The 19,340-nt window shown below is 42.2% G+C and overlaps 1 protein-coding gene across 5 annotated transcripts in view; it reads left to right on the forward strand.

The window, feature by feature from the left end:
- Positions 1–19,340, forward strand: part of PCGF5 (polycomb group ring finger 5) — a 100,462-nt gene that overhangs the window by 21,344 nt on the left and 59,778 nt on the right. For 2 of the 5 annotated variants that reach the window (XM_037399437.1, XM_037399436.1), the window contains exon 1: positions 7,997–8,320. The exons of 2 other annotated variants lie outside the window; for them this stretch is intronic. The gene's annotated coding sequence lies outside the window, so the exon portion shown is untranslated. Of the gene's footprint in view, positions 1–7,996; positions 8,321–19,340 lie in introns of those variants that run through there. One more of the 5 variants, XM_037399441.1, reaches the window with a different exon arrangement.

A 19,340-nucleotide genomic window follows, 5' to 3' on the forward strand; every position in this document is an offset into this window, starting at 1 on the left:
AATCTATAGGAAAAAAATGGTCAGGGAACAGATGGCCACAGTCCATCTGCTCAGAAAACAACTTGTTGGCTTACAAAGTAGTTCATATTTAAAACCAGCAGGATTCATAGAATCATAGAATGGTTTGGGTTGGAAGGGACCTTAAAGATCATCTAGTTCCAACCCCCTGCCATGGGCAGAGACACCTCCCACTAGACCAGGGTGCTCCCAGCCCCGTCCAGCCTGGCCTTGAGCACTGCCAGGGATGGGGCACCCACAGCTGCTCTGGGCAACCTGTGCAGCGCCTCACCAGCCTCACAGTAAAGATCTAACTTGAATGTACCCTCTTTCAGTCTAAAGCCATTCCCCCTTGTCCTATCACTCCATGCCCTTGTAAGAAGTCCTTCTCCAATTTCCTGCAACCCCCTTTAGGTGCTGGAAGGCTGCAATAAGGTCTCCCTGGAGCCTTCTCTTCTCCGGGCTGAACAACCCCAACTCTCTCAGCCTGTCTTCATAGAAGAAGTGCTCCAGCCCCTTGATCATCTTCATGGTGCACCTCTGGACCCAATCCAAGAAGTCCATGTCCATCTTCTGTTGGGGGCCCCAGAGCTGAACGCAGTACTCCAGGAAGAGGGTATGTGATGACAGAAGTATTCTGTGTGGCCTTATTCCCCTAGCCTTTACAGACTAATTATCCAGAGGTGAGACATGGTTGTCTCAGGCACACTCCTCTGGCAAGAAACTTCACGTCATTAATCTCATGGACAGAATGCTTCTGCAGTTGTGGTCTCTCTCCGAGTACCTCACAGGCAGGCAATTGCCTGTATGCTGTTTTTAGAGCAATGTCAGGGTGTCCCTATGTTCCCCAGCAGCCAAACTTACGCCAACTCTTCACATGCAAAGTTGAAAATTAATTGCAAGGACAGGATATTTAAGGCTTTCTGTGAAGTATTCAGTATAGCAGCCCAAGGTGTTGACATGTCTGCCTCGAACAAATAAAAGCCACCTGTGATAACTTCCATTGCTTACCATGAAGCTGTAGCCCAGCTGCCAAGACAGAGGCAGCTCTGCTTAAGCAGAGTAAAGTCCGGAGAAATAACAATTGGACATGTGACTAAAACATTTTCAGTTGCTATAAACTCATCTGTAAACAGCGGAACTCAGAAATAAAGAGAGCATGCACCTCATTAAATAAAATGAGATAAAAATAAATAATGTTCAATATACTATAACGAAACTATGCAGTACCTGGCTTTGAATACACAAATCACATTATGAAAGCACTGTACTTTTTCTGCATGGATTTCCGGCTATAGACTCTTCACATTTTAATGAGTGAAAAGTTTCACATAGTGAGAGAATATGCATTTGATAAACCAAAATATCCTGGTAACCATTCTGATTGGAAGTATGAAGAGCAGTCTGTCAAATTCTCCTTCCTTATCTCTTGGTTGAAAATCTTTTCTATGTTTGCCAAGAAAATATACTAGTACATTACCACCTGGTAAGTAAATCTTCCACTGACTCACTTTCAAAATATATATATTGCCTAATAATAATTTAAGCTCTCAGTAGTAACTGTTGGGACTCCTCACATATGTTTTTGTAATAGTTTTAAAAATAATTCAGGATTAAAAACTGCTGGATCCCTACTGTCTGTCTGGGAAGAAGGTTATAAAGAATGTTACTGTGTTCCAAGTGATGGTGCCAACAGGTACATGCAGAGAGGATAACAAAACGTATAAAATATGTTCAGGCTATGGGGAAGAAAAAAAATGCGGTTTTATACTGTGCATTTTAGTATGTGCTAAAAAACAATTTTTATACAATATTTTGTGTGCTGTGTCATCTTAACTATTCACTAGGGAACAAGATGAGCCTTAATAATTAGAAAAGCTCCTTCTCATATAGGAACTTTTCTATCCATCTGTGCTCTATCCTGTGGGAAGAATTCTTAGCTGCTGTTTCTTTTTAAAGAAATTCAAGTAAGATCTCTGATCTGTAGGATGTATTGCTACACAAATCTTTCTTTTTGGCCTTTCTCCTTGTACCGTTGCATCCCATTGTAAAGGAAATTTTCAGTATACACAGCTCTAGTTATCTACATGGAGATCTCAGCTGCTCCACCCTAAATATATAAATCCCTCACCACTCATTTGTTTTCAGCAAGGTCCACAGGCTAGGCTACAAATGAACACTACATAAGCAGAACTTTTTTTTTGTCTCCACCTTTTAAAAATATTTATTCCTACATTCTAGCTGACGTACAAATAAAACTTAAAAATGTATTTGCCCTTTTGGTACTAACATGTTTGGATGCCCCAGTGAGGACTGTGACATAACAAACCAGAAGAAACACTTGTGACCTTAAGTATTTTGAATTTTAATTTAGAAATTGGTGTAATACATGAAATTGACTCATAATTTATCTTACTGTTCATGTTACCACTGCAGGTGTTCTAGTAGAAACTCTAGAAATTGTAAAAAAATATTTCTAGGGATCTTAAAAAAAAAAAAAGTCTAGTCTTTCTTTCACTTCAACATTGGCTCAAATCAACATTATCAGAATAAAATGAAGACTCAAAGCAGGAAGTAATTTTCTTTAGGATAATCCAAAAATGTTTACATGGTAGAGTGTGTACATGATTCGAATGTAGGAATCTGGCTTCACCTCCTCCTCCTGAGCAGTCACTTCTCTCAATTGACTTGTGAGCTGTTTTGCACACCACAGGTTACAGAATGGAAGTGCCAAACACTAATTATAATTATGTCCCCATCTGTAAATGAAGAGTGCTTCTGGAGAATTTGCTCTGCCATCCTCCTTTCCTTCATTCATACCATTCAGCAACATAAAAGTGACTGTCTCGTGTGGTAGCTGGGCTGATGAAGGATTGACTCCAGTAATTATGCTCTGAATCTCTTGATAAGGGGTTGTCTCCTCACTGACAAAAGGGAGACTTTCTCAGAAACAGCTGCTGTGATTATTGAGTGCAGGTATCAGTCTTGTCCTGCCAGCCCACTCAAACAGAACATTAATAGTTTAGTCTATTAAAATCTACGTTTGCAAGTCTCTGTGAGCAGAACTCCCTGGTGTGAAATAATACAGCTCATTACCAGGAGACAACCTGTCTATACCCTTCTCCATTTTGGAGGGAGATTACCCATAGTAATTCACAGGTACTTTATCCCACCTACAAAATGACACGTTGTAATAGTCTCTTATATAATGTAATTATACCTTGGTTCATATTGCATAAAATTATGAAATTCAAACTACTGCTGGGAAACACCTTTCTCTGACATTAAAACTAAAATGCTTCACAGTAATACTAAGCTACAGGGCATAGTTGAGTTAAAAAAAGGAAAAATAGTGAAATGGAAGGAAGTAGAGAAAGTTTCAGGAACAGTGCGACTAGAGAAGAAATAGGAGTTGCCTCAAAGCACTAGAGCAGGTCCAAGGAGATTCCTGCTGCCTTTGCAGGAGTGCAGAACGCCCTATTGAGAATCTAGTCCTGATGTCACTGTAGCTGTGCTTATGATCTGCTCCAACATTGGAGATGTTTGTCTCTAGTACCAGATGCTGGCTGGTAGATAGAAGATGTTTGTCCTTTATTTACATATTTACAATGCACCAATAAATTATATTAAACATACCATTTATCCACAAATCTCAACAGTTTTGTCCCGAGGAGAAAGTAAACTTTTACATATTCTTGCCATAGGCTCTGTACCAATTTTGCAATTAAGCAGCTATTCCAGCTGACAGAAGATAGAGAGATCTCTGGCAACTCCTCCTCCTGCTGGAGCTGAAGCCAGGCTGAGCAGGTGTTTTATACCTCTTCCCCTCTGCAACCGAGTGAAAACATTCTCAGTCTCATCCAAAGGCAAGAGAGCAAATGTTTTCTGTCGTGTAACTCATATGTCAGTGTGTTTCAGTACTCATACAACAGAAATAAAACAATGCTCAAGTTGAAAATATCCAACAAAAATCAGAACTCACAATTCAGTTTCACTGTTGGTATGATATCCTCTGGAATCAGAGTACCACTAAGCTGTGCTCAGTAAAACTGAAACTCAAGGGTGACTGTAGCTGACCAGTAAACAACTGATAAACAAACTTGCTTGGAAAGCCTGTTCCATATGACATAGAACTGTTTACAACGAATGAAACTGAAATGACTGAAATGCAAAATCGTAGTATAAAATAGTATTTAAGAGTATAACAGTTCTAAACAGGGAGTTAGGAGTGGTGATGCTCTCTTTTCAAATGGAAGTATCATGGAGTGCCCTAGTACTATGCTAAATAAGACAGCTTAGCAGTCAAATTCTGGATGAAAAGGGAGAGTGGGATTCATCACTCACTCTGGCAAGAAGTCCTAGCTCATAAGAAAGCTGCATAATTAATGCTATATATTTTAAAGCTGTGAATCGCAATTCCTATGTAAGCTTTGGAAATGGAAGAATGTACCCTGGCAATATTCCTGAGGAGGCAGGGAGGGCACTCACTGAGACTTACGTATATGAAGTAAGAAATTGAGAGTCAGGGATCTGAAAGATAAACATATACCAAAAGGTTATGTCTTGTCCTTTAGTGGAAGTTATGGGGGCTTACTTGACAGGCAGAATCTAATGACTCGTAAGTTAACTTACAACCCTAAATGTAGCAATTGCTGAGAACCAAGTTAAATACTTTGATTTTGCTTATTTTTAGTTTTAAAAAATATTTCCCAAGCACATACTTTAACATTGAGAACCACGTTCACGCCGGTTGTCCAAAAAAATGCATCGTCATCAGAAGAGATCCAGATGTGGCTGTTTCTCTAATCACAATTAACTGACAGCTTATAAAAGCCATCATCTTAAGAAAACACTGACATTTGAAAAAGCTTGGGATCAAGAAAAGAGCCCCAGGGAGTAGTTTAGGGCTCCTCACTCTACTAGAAATAAAATCAGCAGAGGAAGTGAAAGACATATAATTAGAAAACTGAGTCTTGAACCAGACAAACCCTCTCCTCCTGTATGCACAGTCTACTGCGAAGCTGTAAAAGCTGTTTACACTAAAAATTCAGTATCATCTAAGAATCTATATTCAGTATCATCTGGAATCTATAGTTCAGGTTTTCACAGCCACTTGATGGATTTAGACTTTACGTCTTACATTGCAACAGAGCGAGTGGTGCCAGCTCTTGTGCTTTGATTATTAGTCTCTTGCTATTTGGTGTCTCCTAGGAGCCAAGAAAACATAAGAAAAGCTTTCGTCTAATATTATATTTATATAATTGCATATTATATGTATGTACTCATATTTAATCTGTGGCCCTCCTGGCTGTGAGGAAAACCTTGACGGGGAAACCCGCATCCATCATTTAGGCAGTCAGAGAACATTTGGTGAGATAACTGTCTTAGTACTGAATAGTGTTTTGCATTGGTTTTACTGTATGCCTTCCTTGCTGTCTCAGTAAGGAAAGCTAATCTGCTCTGATCTCTGTCCTGCCACGTCTAGGCCATCACCGGAGCTGCATTTTCTACTTGTAGCAATACCCTGAATATCTTTATCTTCTGGTATGGTTCCTTCCATGACTCCAGTGCAGGCATCAGTTGTTCCTCACTGACAGCTCTCTCTCTAGGTCTTAGACTTTGGTACTATCATGCCTCCCAGAACCAGGAGAGCCCTCCAAAGTTTTAACACAGGATTTGTTTTCTAGTAAAACCACTACGTGCTCAAGTACCTTCATGTACAGGAAGGACTAGGAAGGATTTTTTCTCTTTCTGCCTTTTTTTCAGATAAACAAAGACTCTGGGGAGAACTACTGTCTCTCTCTGGAAATGTTTTTCATGATCCAGAATTTCTCTATTTATTTTCTGCAAATGAAAGCTTATAGTCACAGATTTTATTTACCAACCCCTCACCCCCCCCCCCCAAACCAACCAACCAACCAACCAAATAAAACCCAAACAAAAACAAAACAAAACTTTTAAGGATAGGACTCAGGTAAAACAATTCAGGTATGACTGAGTTTTCAGTGAGCCTGATGCAACAGCTTAAAACATAGACAGCCCACTTTATTTTCAGTGAAAATTCTTTTAATCTCTAAAAATACCCTGTGTATTGTGTGACCCCCATTGAGTACAAACTCAGAGGAGTTGAATGCACTGCTCTGATATCACAAATCTGGCTGATTATCACAAACCCAATTATAACCAACAGCTGACCTGACAGTCAAGATCAACACTAGTCTGATCAGCAAAGCCTCAGAATATCCACTTACTGGCATTGCACACTGATGCCTAAATAAATGTGATGCAGTGACCTGGTCAGATGATGCTAAAGCATCTTAAACTCAGAAATCCTGATAAATGCTCTCAGGAAGGCCTGAAGTAGCTAAAAAGGAAAAAGATCTAAGCAGGCACAAGAGAACTCTTCCCTAGATAATGGGTTTTTTTTAATGCAATGCTACCTGGAAAGCATCACAGATAGATTAAAGCGAACCCTTCAAAACTGCTCTCCTACTTGCCATCCAAGAATGAAAGCTGAACATGTGAAAAGTGCTAACTTGCAGGTGGATGCTCAGCCGTAAGTTAGCACCAGCAGACCTGACTCCTGGCCAACTGCTCTGCCGGCTTGCAGGAAAATGGTTCTAGCAAGGGCCCTTATCCCAAACTTCATGCAAGAGCCATCATGAACACAGGTTACAGGAAATATCAGTTCTGTTATCAGCATGAGGGAGTCAAGTGCTTTAATATTAAATGTCAGGAAAACTTGATTGAGCAGCTTACTCATCTGAAAATGAGTCAGGGAAATTCCTGTGGTGCATATGAGTGGAAACTGGGAATCCCTATCGCAAAGAGCTCTCATGGCATATATTTCAATATTACATTTATTGCCATTGTTGACTGTGGGATGGGAAAAAAAGGAACGGTGAGGAGTTGCTTAACTAGAATTCATGAGTACATGAGTAATGTCATACAATCGTGTTATATTCTCATTACCTCCTTGGTTAACATTACTTACTTCACTGGAAATTACCAAGGGTAAGATATGAGTCATAATCAGCGCAGGAGAAATAAGCTAATGAGAAAGTACCCATTGCTGAAATGTCTTTTTGCCTACACAAACAGGAATAACGTGATATTTCTGTGCAGCAGTTGTTCACACAACAATAATCTTGCTTCTTGAAGACGCACGCCTCGCACCCGCTCCGCCCGCGTTATCACCCGAACTTTAAGTTTTCCTGATCTGATGCGCAAAGAGCATGAGGAATGGGTCCTTCCCCCCGGCTGGTCACGCTGTCCTCTAGTCGCGACTGAACGCCCAGGACCGGGACGCACCTGCCCGGGGGGGGGCGGGGGAAGGGGCAGCGGGGGCTGTTCCTTGGCAGGAGCCGGACAGAACGGCAAACGCCACCTCCCTGCCAGGGACGCGCAGCCACATCCACATCGAGGACAGCGGGCCCGGGGCAGGCCCCTCCCGCCCAGGCGTTACCGCTGAGGCCGTGTGCCTTCACGGCGCTGAGGACGCGAACCGAGGCGGCGTCCCGCCGGGCCCGCCGGTTACGTAACGCCTCCCGCAGGGGAGCGGAGCCGCGGCGACCGCGGCGGGCAGCTCCGCCGGCCCCTCGGAGTGGGCGGACAACGCTCCTGCGGCCCCTCCAGCCGCCGAGCCAAGCTCCCCGGGCCCCGGCCGCCGCTCCCGCAGCCTGCCCGCCCCCGGCCTCCGGCGGGAAGCGAGGGCAGAGGACGGGCAGCGGCTCGGCACCGGCCTCGCCGCCCCAGCGGGCATGCGCAGCCGTGGGGGCGCATGCGCCTCCCGGGCCCCCGCCAGCGCGCCGGGCGTGCGCAGAGGCGGCGGGCAGGCAGCGGCTGAGGGAGGGCGGTTGGCGGCGGCGGGCGCTGCCGGAGCCCCGTGGGGCGGGCGGGCGGGCAGCGGTGCGCCCCGTGCCCCGCCGCGGCACGGCCCAGTGGGGGCTCCGGCGGCGGCCGAGTGGCGCCGGGGGCCGCCGGGCCGGCAGCGCCCGAGCCAGGCTGTGCCCCAGTTTGTGTCCAATCAGAGAGTGAAGTGTGTGCACCGAGCGGGGCGGCAATGCGTAAACAAGCCCCGGGAAACTCCTCCGCCCCCCGCTCTCCCCTCCGCGCCGCTCCCGCTCGCTCCCCGCGCCGCCCCGCAGCCGCCCCCGCCGCCCGCCAACAAGTCCGGCGAGGCGCGCGTTCCCGCCGCCCAACCGCCTCAGCCGCCCTCCCCTCCCCCCGCCCGCCCGCCCGCCCAGCCGGCGCCGCCCGCGCTGCCACACGCACCCCACTCCCGCACACGCCCGCGGGTGCCCGCGGCCTCCCGAGGGGGAAGGTAAGGGTCCCGCCGGGCCGGGCGGCGGCAGGGGCGGGCGGGGGCCGCCGGGCGGGCGGGTAGGCGGCGGCGGGGTGCGGATGCGCGGGGAGGGGGGGGATCATGTGTCATAACAAGTTGTTGAACGTGACATTGCTCTTGAACTGCGCTGCGGCGGCGGCGGGGAGCGGGGCCGCGGGGGGCAGGGGCCGCCGAGTAACTTTCTCCTCAGATACGCCGCGGAGGAGGGAGGCGGCGGCGCGGGCAGGGCGGCGGTGTTGGCTGCCGGCGGGGACCGCGGAATGCGCCCGGGAGAGGCTGATGCCGTCCGCGATGCTTGTGGCTTCCTGAGGGGGACGGCGCGCAGCGCGGCTGGGTGACGAGCGCTTCGCGTCTGGCTGCTGCGGGAGCCGTTGCCACCCCTGCGGGGATTTTTCTAGCAAGGCGCCTGGGCGGCTAGTTAGCGAGGAGTAGGTTCTGGTCCAAAGCATCTGTTCCTGCGGGTAATCATCCCTGGCTAATGCTCCGTGGCAGTTTGGCCCGCTTCCGTCGTGATTAGCTTGGCTTATTATATAAGATGTCACCGGAGGAGGAGAGGCGCAAACCCTCGGTGTGAGGGGCACAGGCCGGCCCGCCGCGCCCTCCCGCAGCAGGTCGCGGCGCTGGGGGAGCGCCCCGGCCCCGGCCCCGGCCCGCGCAGGGCGGGAGCTCTCCTCGCTGCCCGCCGGTGGAGCACGGCAGCTCCTTGTGCACGTGGTTGGGTGTGTTTCCCAAACCCCTGAGCAGAAGCATAACCTGCGCTGGTTCCCCTCCGCGTGCCCTTCTCTCTCTCGGGAGCAGTAAACATTTGAGCATAGCAAAGTTTAAGAACTTGATTTTTGCTTCCTTTATGTGCATGTTTAGTATGTTAGTATGATCTGGGGACGATTGAATGAATCATCAGTTCCATGGAATAAAAGCAAGTGAATCATCTCTCATACACACACATACAACCGTGCGGGAGCATAGTTGTTACTGTAGATAGTGAAAGGTTAGCGTCGGTTTCTGATACGCAGTGGGATGTAAGAAGCATAGACAGCGCTCAGAAACCTAGCAGGTTTCCTGGGGCTACTTTGTGAACTGTGAAAGTTTTGCAACACTCGCTTGCAGTTTTTCCTGGCTCAGTGGTTGAATGATAACTTCCTTCTGTATCAACTTGCTACCCTTTATTTTACCAAAATTCTCAGAAAGGTGCTGTTAATGGCAAGATTTAATTTGCTGTGTTATTCAAAATGTATTAATTTAAAATAAAATTTAAGAAAAAAAACCCCACCACCCACCAAAAAAACCTCCTAAACATAAATGATATTGCACTACGCCTATACACTGAAGTCAGAGACAGATCCCAGACGCTTTTAATCTGGGATTCGTTTTGCTTAGTTTTGTTAAGCAAAAATACTTAGTCTCTGTTAGAGTAAAAATATATAAATACATATTTGGAAACAAATTAAGGCAGTTTATTTAATAAACATGTTAGGGTTGTACCTAGATACTCTTCTGTTCTTGATCCTCTTGCCTTTTGCTGTGTTAAATAGGATTGAGGCTGGGTCCTGTGTATAGTTTTTCTTTCAACTCTGATTTGGTTCCAAAGTGGAATTTCCATCCTCCACGTTTTCTTGATGTGTCTATCTCTACCTGTACAGAGGCAGAACTATGAATTTTAAGAGATTAATTCCTCTTCTTTTTCTCAGCATACCTGCCACTTGAGAAATGAAGTCACTGTTTACAACAAGGAAGTAGTGCTTTATACATACAAGCACTTGGGTTTACAGTATATGAAGATCTTTGCATGGTCTGCCTCCTTTGGCATCAGGTATCCTTAATCTTGCTGCCTCTGTTTTCTACCTGTAGTCGTTCTCCAAACAGGAATGGAGGAACGAATCAGTCATGGAAAGGGTTGGTTTGGGTAATTGTTACTTTTGGGGAGAAAAGGCATATTACCTTTTTTTGTTTGTCTAGAACTGAGTGCACTGGCACTTCAAAAACGGTTTTATTGCGTTAGCTACAGGATTGGAGCAGCTAAGTGTGGGAAAACTACTACTTCAGGGTTCATTGGGCGGCTTTTAACACCTCACTATCAGAAGATTCTGAAGTTAACCAAGTTAGGACTACTGTGAACACATCGTAATAGAGATTCTCTTAATTGAGGTACTTTGGGTGGTCAGATTAACAAACAGGAAAGAAATAGTTTTATTTGTGCGTTTAAATCAGCATTCATCCATTTGTATTTGATTTCCGTACAAAGAAGATAGAAACATACAGTGTGGGTGGCATTCTATGCACCCAGACCTCAGCTGAAAGCAGTAAAGCAAATAATACTGAAAGTGGACTCACTACTCTGCTCCAGCCATTTTTCCCTGCTCTATATGCGCTCTAGTCTTCAAAGCAGAAGTGAAAAACTCTAGGTTTCACTTTTAAGTCTGCAGAATGTGCAAAATAAAGTGAGATAAAATGGATTGGTTTAAGGTTACTTCTCTGCAGCTCCATTTTTTGGGATTGATAAGCAGATTACTGTAGGATGCACAGCAGAACTTTGAGAACAGTGGAGGGCAACGCAGATAAAAGTGGAGTGTCAACTTTGTATTTTGTTTTTTTGCTGTGTTGGGATACATAGACTTGGTTCTTAGCATGATAAATTTATGAATGTATATTAAATCTTACACTGCCTTTTATCAGAAAGAAAACAAAGATGAAGTTATAATCTTTATTTGAAATTAATAGTACTTTGCTTAAAAAATAGTTTATAGTACTTTGCTTAAAAAACAGTTTATCACCTGCTTTGCAGATTCTTTGCTCTGAAAGACTGGTGCCAACAGCACCTTCATATGTCCTTCCAGCTCTCTCAACTGGAAATGAATAGTTAACATCCCAATGGAAAAAAAAAAAAAGATTCTTTCCATTTTGCAGTTTTGACTTTAAAGACCCTTTCTAGGCAGATCCAGCAGTCCCAAGCAAAGTTTTGAGCTGTTTCTGTAGAAGGACATACTGCTAGTGTTGAAAAAGAGAATCCTTTCTTCAGCTACTGAAAACTTTGCACCAAGTGCATGTTGGCTTGGGGGTCATTTGCTCCCTAAATACTCAGATAAAAACATTTGTTACAGTTCTAGGGGAAGAAGTTTAATCTCTGTTACTAATCTCAATATTTAAAATATTAAGAAAATAGTTAGAAAAAGTTGATACTCTACCAAGGTGTATCGCTTTGTGTATTACAGTTGTAGCTAATCTGTTCTTGAATATTGGCGGATAGCACTTCAGACATTTCCTACAGTGAAGCTTATTTCCCTTATTATTGTGTTTTTCTCTTTACATTTTTCCAGTAAATGTAGTGCTATGAAAAGTAACAGCTTTACAGAATTTGCGACTGAAGCCTGTAGTAAGCAGAGCAGGTGTAGCACTGGCAGCAAGTTCCTCCATGCTATGACAAGACTGTGTATATGTAACTGCATGTGTGCATGTGGGAAATAACAGTGTTACTGTCTCTATCTTAATCATTGCTTATAAAATAAAAATCGCCTACTGCCAAGTGTAGGACACTTTTGGAAGGAAAGCTACATAGTGTTACTTGAGCATTATGGTCTCAACAGCTGTCACTTAGTTCTTACATGTGAAACGTAATCTTGGCTGGTTACCTAAAACTGAAACCATTTATCCCATTACTAATAGTCAAATTCATGCATGTCTCAGCAGTTTTCCTAATATCTGGCCAAACTGTTCCTTTGCTACTATGCACTGATCATTTCTTTCCTGATACGGGATAATTTTCTTCCTTTGTCGTTTTATATGTGTTTTGAGGTTTGGCTGAAATAAAAAAAAAATAGCCTGGAAGTTTGCCATAATAACCCTATTTTCATAAAAGACCTAACTAGGGGAAAGATGAGAAGACTTACTTTCTTAGAGAAGGTTAAAGATGAGAGTAAAAGTTATTGGGAGGATTTTACGTACTTAAAGATACTGTTCTATTACTGACTGATGCATCAGAAGGAGGGAGGTACCAGGCTGCAAGGTGTTGCGGTCTGTTACAGTTCAAGAGCTGCTTTCCCACGCTGAATCTTCACTGGCAGTTGAGTTTGCACTGGTTTGAGTATACCACACGGGTGTTGAGCAATGACTGCTGAAGAACCAGGTATCCGCACTCAGATAGGGTGCCTTTGGTGACTTCCTGGGCACAGCTTCAGTACTGGTTCTTCCACAAGGAGAAGAACCACTTTGTTGTCATACCACTTCTCCTCTAAGCAAATTCTTATAAAAAAGAACCCTTCCTACACACTAAATCACAAATGGAGATGCACTAAGAAATAGTGTTGGGACATAAATGGTGAAATTTTGGGTTTTGTCCTCATTCACGGGTGTGATTTATTCTATGCATATTATTGATGGCAGCATTACAAAATTATTTTCTGACAAAGATACATTGTTTCTGACAACTTTCTGGGAGTTACCTGCTTCCTCGGAAAAATCTATGGTTCTGTTCTTGGTCTGTGTTTTATGAATAGCAGACAGCTGAATCGATGAGTACAATCTGACACCAGCAGGGATGGTTGTAGCTTGTAATTGCCATAAAATTGCTTGCATCCAGTTTATTATTCCCATCTTCCAAACTCCACCCTGCACACTTGTTTAGTTCACCTGTTACAGTTTGGGTTTTGTATTACGACCTCTTGGGGAACGCTTTGTCATTCATTCTGTATTTGTAAAATTTGCAGCACTTCAGTATTCTGGCTGATTTGGCTTCCAGTCTCTATGGAGATAAGTAATAAATAATAGCTTTCATTTTAGATGGTTTTGTCTGAACCTTTACTGTGTTTCTATGCCAGGCAAAACCAAAACAATTCTTCTGCAGTTTTAATAGAACATTTGTCCAAAGACCAACACTGGAAGTAAAACATGATTCCAGATAGACAGCAGTATGAATGAAAAAGTAACAAATCTAACTCATATTTTTGTCACTCACGTGAAGCTTCAGTGAGGGAGACCATGAATACCACCAAGAGCAAAATTAAGCCCTAAGAAAAATGAGACTTCAGGTTTTTTTTAACATAGTTCAGCAGGAAGAATCTTACAGGAATTCCCAAATGTGATGAACTTCTGTAAGGGACAGATTGGTTGTCATTTTCATAGTATCTTCTGGTCCTTCTTACAAATAAACAAACAAAAAAATTGTGATTTTCTTATGTAGCCAAAACAGCCTGAGCAGCGGTTTGTTCAATTTTGGACTTGGAATCACACACTTCTTTTTGTACCTGAGCTATCCTGGTTCCCTTTGCAGAGATGTAGAATTAGGGACTGCTTACATGGATTATAGACAGATGAAATTGTTACAACTGACTTCTTCCATGGGGAACCAAATGCTGTGGTAATAGCTTGATGACAGAGAGGCAATTTATCTTCACTTTGTAATTACAAGGGTGATTTCACTTTGGCACTGTATCAGAATATGGGAAATATATGGATTTTCAATGTAGTGTTACCAGGTACCTTTATATGAATTTCTATTTGCAGTGGTCTTTAAAAGTATTAATGTTCATTGTTTAGTTTTTCAGGACTAATATAATTGTTCTGTATCAGTTTCAGTCAGTACTAATGAATTCCATTTTACCAGACAAAGCAAGAAAGTACCCAATTTAGTTTGCAACAACTGTGAGCTAGTAGTTGTGTGGTCATATAGATGATTTTATGACTGTTTGTGTGACAGTAACATATATTTCCTAGTGGCTGCAGCTGACAAACTAATTTGCAGAAGTAGAATAGCGAGATTTCTCTTTAGAACTATAAAATGGAACATTCTAATATGCATTATCATTTACATTTTTAAAACCAGTTTCTACCATCATATAAGAAATCAAAGTATTTCTTTTCTGAATACAAATATGTATTCAGACAGATAGTGTGGATTTATGAGAACACACTTGGATTAATTCTTATGTTTTCAGCTGCTTATTAACATTTTATTTTTGTTTTCAGTCACTTTAAAATTAGGATAATGTATGTAAATAAGAGCTTTTATAAAAAAACCCAAACCTAATATAAGACAAGAACTGTAGCTTTGACTGAGCATCCTAACCCATGAAAAAGTTCTTGTTAAGGAACAATCTCAGTGTCCAGTCTTGGCATTCTCCTAATCACTGCATTTTTCATTGTCTGTGGATTTGTGATGTGGAAAGGAAGTACCTGCAGATTGAAATTACTTGTATGGTCGTAAGTCCTATTTTAGCTTTGTCAGTACAGTGATAGCACTTACTGCTCTTGATCAATAGCAGGCCTTGGTACATAAACGCAGCTCTCCAAGACTTAACACTGAGTCTGCTTAGCAGTTGCTGATGTAATAATACAACGTAAAACTTAATAGCATGACCTATAACAAGATATTAATTTCCTGAATCTGAAGTTGTACTTGGAAGAAAGAAAAAGCACTGGAGTTGCTTTCAATAGCAGAAGAATGCATTGTGTTTCCTAGTTCTGGTTCTTTTTAAAAATGCGGGTAAAATATTACCGCCTTACTAATTTAATTTGGATTGGAAAGTGTGTTTATTAGATTATTCCAGTATGTGTCCAAAGTCCCTGAAAGAGAAATTATCGCTTTTCTTTGGGATGTAAAATGCACCAGGGTTATGTGTTTACGTAAGTTTCTTAGACAGAATTTTTCAGATGACTTTTTGCATTGTGTTACATCTATTAAAATCTTTGTGTACTAACAAGGCACATTACAGTAATAGAATACAAAAAAAAAATATTCTGAAGATAGATTTCAGTGCTAGTTAGTACTGATCAGATCTGACAGATAAATTCTCTCTGCCGCAAAAAAAGTAGTTGATCTTGAGATAAAAGTCTTGAGTGATTCTTAAAGAAGCATCGCCACTAATTAAAGCAAGTGAAATTATATTTATTTCCTCCCTCAAGGAGAAGAATGGAATATGTCAGAAAACAGGCTCTTGATTAATTTCCTAGTGAGAACACAGTTCTTTTTTTCAGATGGAAGATCAGCTCTTAAACAGACAATGTGTGGATTGAATGAAGTTAAAAATCATAGAATCATAAAGTAATTCAGGGTGAAAAAGACCTTTAAGATCATTGAGTCCAACCATAAGCCTAACACTGCCAAGTTTCTTTCTTCCATGGTTTTATAAAATTGTTACTTACTTTTTTGAAGAATCATCAGTACTAGCTGCAGAGACAGAAGACCCTTTGTATGATATAAATGATATTTTGACTAACTACTCTTGGTTGATTCTGGCTGTGGAATTTCCCTGCATTCAAAGTGATTTTGAAGAGCTGCTTAATCAAACCAATATTTTTCAGCTTTCCATCTTAACTCTTTGAGTTTATCATAGATAAAGTAAATTTTCATGCTTTCATCCCAAATACATATTTACCACAATTTACAAGTGTTTTGTGCGGACAGTGATGACAGAATGCAAATGGATTTATTTGAAATAATGTACTCAGTGACAGTTGTTGCCTCACGCAGACAAGTGTTTATAATCTACCATTGATGTGTAACTTGCTGACAATTTAGAACGTAAATTTACATGGGTTTAGTCTACAATTCAAAATTTCCATTAATTGCAGAGGAGCTTTTCCAATGAATTCAGTGTGAAGCTGGATGAAACCAGTGACAAATTTGTAACAGAGGTGCTTTTCTATAATGTCTGGCTTCTCAAGGTATAATAGGTCTTATTACATCAACTGATACAATAGGAAAAAACACACAAACTAGGCCCTTTGTCAGGTCTCAAAGAATTAACCTTGAACTAAGGGTGTGATTTCAGAAGACACCTATATGTACTATTAACTGGGGAACACTATTGAACTGCTATTGAACAAGGGAAGTGCTGCTTCTATCTCTTATGCTGTTTGAGCCCTGGCAGTCATTGAACTTGAAAATAAAGTTTAACTAAGCCATCAAGAAACTAATAAAAACAAGTTTTCTGTTGGTTTGGTGTGTTAAATGGACTTAAAGATGGATCAACAAGCTCCAGAGTGGTGCTTCCCTTTTTTGGTGCAACTGATCCATTAGATCAGCTCTGCTGTTCAGTTAAGTGTGGATTTAAGGACAAGTTGGGAATAGCTGCTTTGATTTTATTGTAATTATGGCAATCAGATAGCTAATTTGAGGCGGAAGTGTGGTTATCACCTGGAAAACAAAGTGGATATTAGTATAGGGAGAAAATGTAAGGTAGTGCTTCATCATGGGCAGAAAAAAACCAGATCATTACCACTAGAAAACTGAAGGCTTTAGCTGGTGTGTCACCATGCAGTAGAGGTAGTATCTCTAGTAAGTCTTATCATTTTTCATAGCTAGAAGATCTGTGAACCCTTGTTTCCAGGTTTAACTTGATGATCAGGACTGAGAAGTGGAATTTTCTTAAAAACTTTCTCATGGAATTCATTCTGGCACCTAGAAGTCTTGCTAATATGTGTAATTACGTTGACAGAAGAGCAGTGTGAACAGAGCAGTGTACATTAAGAAAGTGGTTCTCTGATATTTATTTAAGGTAATCTCTGGTCTTTCTTGGATACTTAGTAGGCTCCTGCACTGAAGTGGATTTTGTGTCACATGGACGTGAGTTCCTGGAGCAGATTTGATGTTGTCTGGTTCTGGACTATTAGGGGCAAACTCTGCATCTGACTTCTTTCTTGGCAGTGGAGAACCCTTCCCACTTCCCCCATCTAGCTGGCCTATACCTAGATTTCTCAAGCACTCTGATAGATAAAGAATATTTGCAAAGATTTGCTGAACATTGAACCTTTGGATTCACATTTTCTATCTTTTTTTGGGGTAATATGTGATAACATTGACAGGTAGCGTGCTGACTGAAATTTCCTATAATTCCTACAAGTGATGATAGCTGCTCATCATGTCATTTTTACTGTATGTTTTCAAAGGAAGCATCTTGGGTCTCATGTATCCAAGGTAGTATCCATAAAAACACAAATAATTTAGAACTTTACCCTTAGCTGAACATAACTACTGTAACTTAAACCTGAGTTGATCCATTTGACTCTAGGCCAATATTGAATATGCATGTAGATAGAGAAAAGCCTAACCACAAGTACTGCTTGTACTTACCATAGTTAAGTTACCACAGACCATGCCTTGAATTGCTTATAAAATTGCCAGTTATTAAATAATTCCAAGAACAAGATTAGGGAAAAGTTGTCATTTTGCCTAGTAAAACAATTTTTGTAACCTTTTCATTAAAGCCAGGACTTCAAATTTGGCTTAATTATTGTCTTTGTATTATGAATGTATTTTTTCCTGTCTTCTGAAAATAGAGTAGTGTTTGATCAAAGTATAAGCCTTTGGAAAAAAGTATCTAAGTTTATATATGTTCTTAGAAGAGGCTGGTGAGAGTTTGCCAGCGACATTTTCCAAAGACGGCATCTGCAGCCAAGTGCTTGAGTGGAACTTTCCCTGTCATTGTTTCTCCTTGAATCCCAGTGTGGACTCTGATACAAGTATTAAAAAGGAGGAGTTTAGCTCTGTTTTGACTGTTAGAGGCACAGACATCACAAAGGAGAAAGAAGAGGTGACTGCTTTGCAAAGGAGTGAGAATGGCAAGTGGCGTCTGTTTGCAACTATCAGCAGACAAAGGCAGTTAGAAAACCATTAGGAGGGTCTAAGCACAGGGAAATGAGGAGGTGCATGTTGAGTGATCTGGAAAGGTCTCCTGCTCAGGGGAGGGTAGGAGGCCTAAACCCAGTAGAGAACATACTTCCTAAGCCTCTTCTTTCCTCTGCTATCAGCAAATAGCAGAGAGAACAACGGGTAAAGAACGTCTCTCCCTTCAGTGCTTGCTGGATTGGTATTCATACATTTGAGGTCTGTTTGGTGGGTGGAGAATTCAAACTGCTGACAATTTACACTGCACAGAGTCATACTGACTCTGCAGTAGAAATCCTGTATTTTGGGCATAGTTAAGTATAAAAGTTAGATTGTTCTCATATAGCTCTTTTAAGGCTAAAGGACTAAAATGTTAGGACGTTTCTTGTTTTAGGCTGTTGGTGTGACCATTATGTATCCATTGTAGTGCTCTTCAATTCTGTTCTTAAAAGGCTTTCTCCCCAGCAACCCCTTATTCACTGCACAGCTGTAAATTGTTTGGGGATTTATCAGTAAAGGAGTTTTCTGCAGTAGACGGTAGAATGGGCGCAGAGGAATGCAGAAAGACAGGGAATAGTCTCAGCTTAGGGAAGTTGAATGCCACCTTGGAGGACTAGTTTCTGTCCATCTTGGATGCTAGATGACTATTTCATATTGGGTAGGTAACATACATCAGGAATTCACAGATGGGCATTCATTTTTTAACATTTGTGAAACACATGTAACCAAATTTGCCAGTGTTCTGACATTGCCAGGACAGCTAAAATCACGTGAAACTGAGCTGTTTACTGTCTGAGTGTCTTGAAGAATTGAACTTGCATCGAGTGTATGGAACTAAAGAGTACTTGAGACAGTTTGGACCTAGACTTCTGTGTCTCCTGTTTCCATATCTGTAAATTATGGCTAGCAGTGTTTTGTTGTTGAATAGGTGTATTGGGTCTGGCTGAGCCCCATAGCAGCCCTTCGAGCGCTGTGCTCTGTTTTGGTAGCTACAAAAGTGTTGATAACACACCAGTGTTACGGCTGCTGCTGAGCGGTGCTTGCACAGCATCAAGGTTGTCTCTCCAGCATTATCCCCCTCACCAGTAGGCTGGGGGTGGGCAAAATCTAGGGAGGGGATGCAGCCAGGACAGCTGACCCAAACTGACTGAAAGGATATTCCATACCAGATGATGTCTGCTCAGATATAAAAGCTAAAAGAAAGGAGGAGGAAGGGGGGGCATTTGTGATCAACAGTGTTTGTCTTCTGGAGCAACCACTCCTTATACTGAAGCCGTGCTTCCCAGGCAGTAGCCAAACATTGCCTGCTAATGGGAAGTAGAGAATAACATCTTCTGTTTTCCTTTACTTCTTTGCGTGCAACCTTTGCTATTGCTTTATTAAACTGCCTTTATCTTGACC

This window comes from Falco rusticolus, chromosome 9, assembly GCF_015220075.1.
Source record: "Falco rusticolus isolate bFalRus1 chromosome 9, bFalRus1.pri, whole genome shotgun sequence".
NCBI lineage: Eukaryota > Metazoa > Chordata > Aves > Falconiformes > Falconidae > Falco > Falco rusticolus.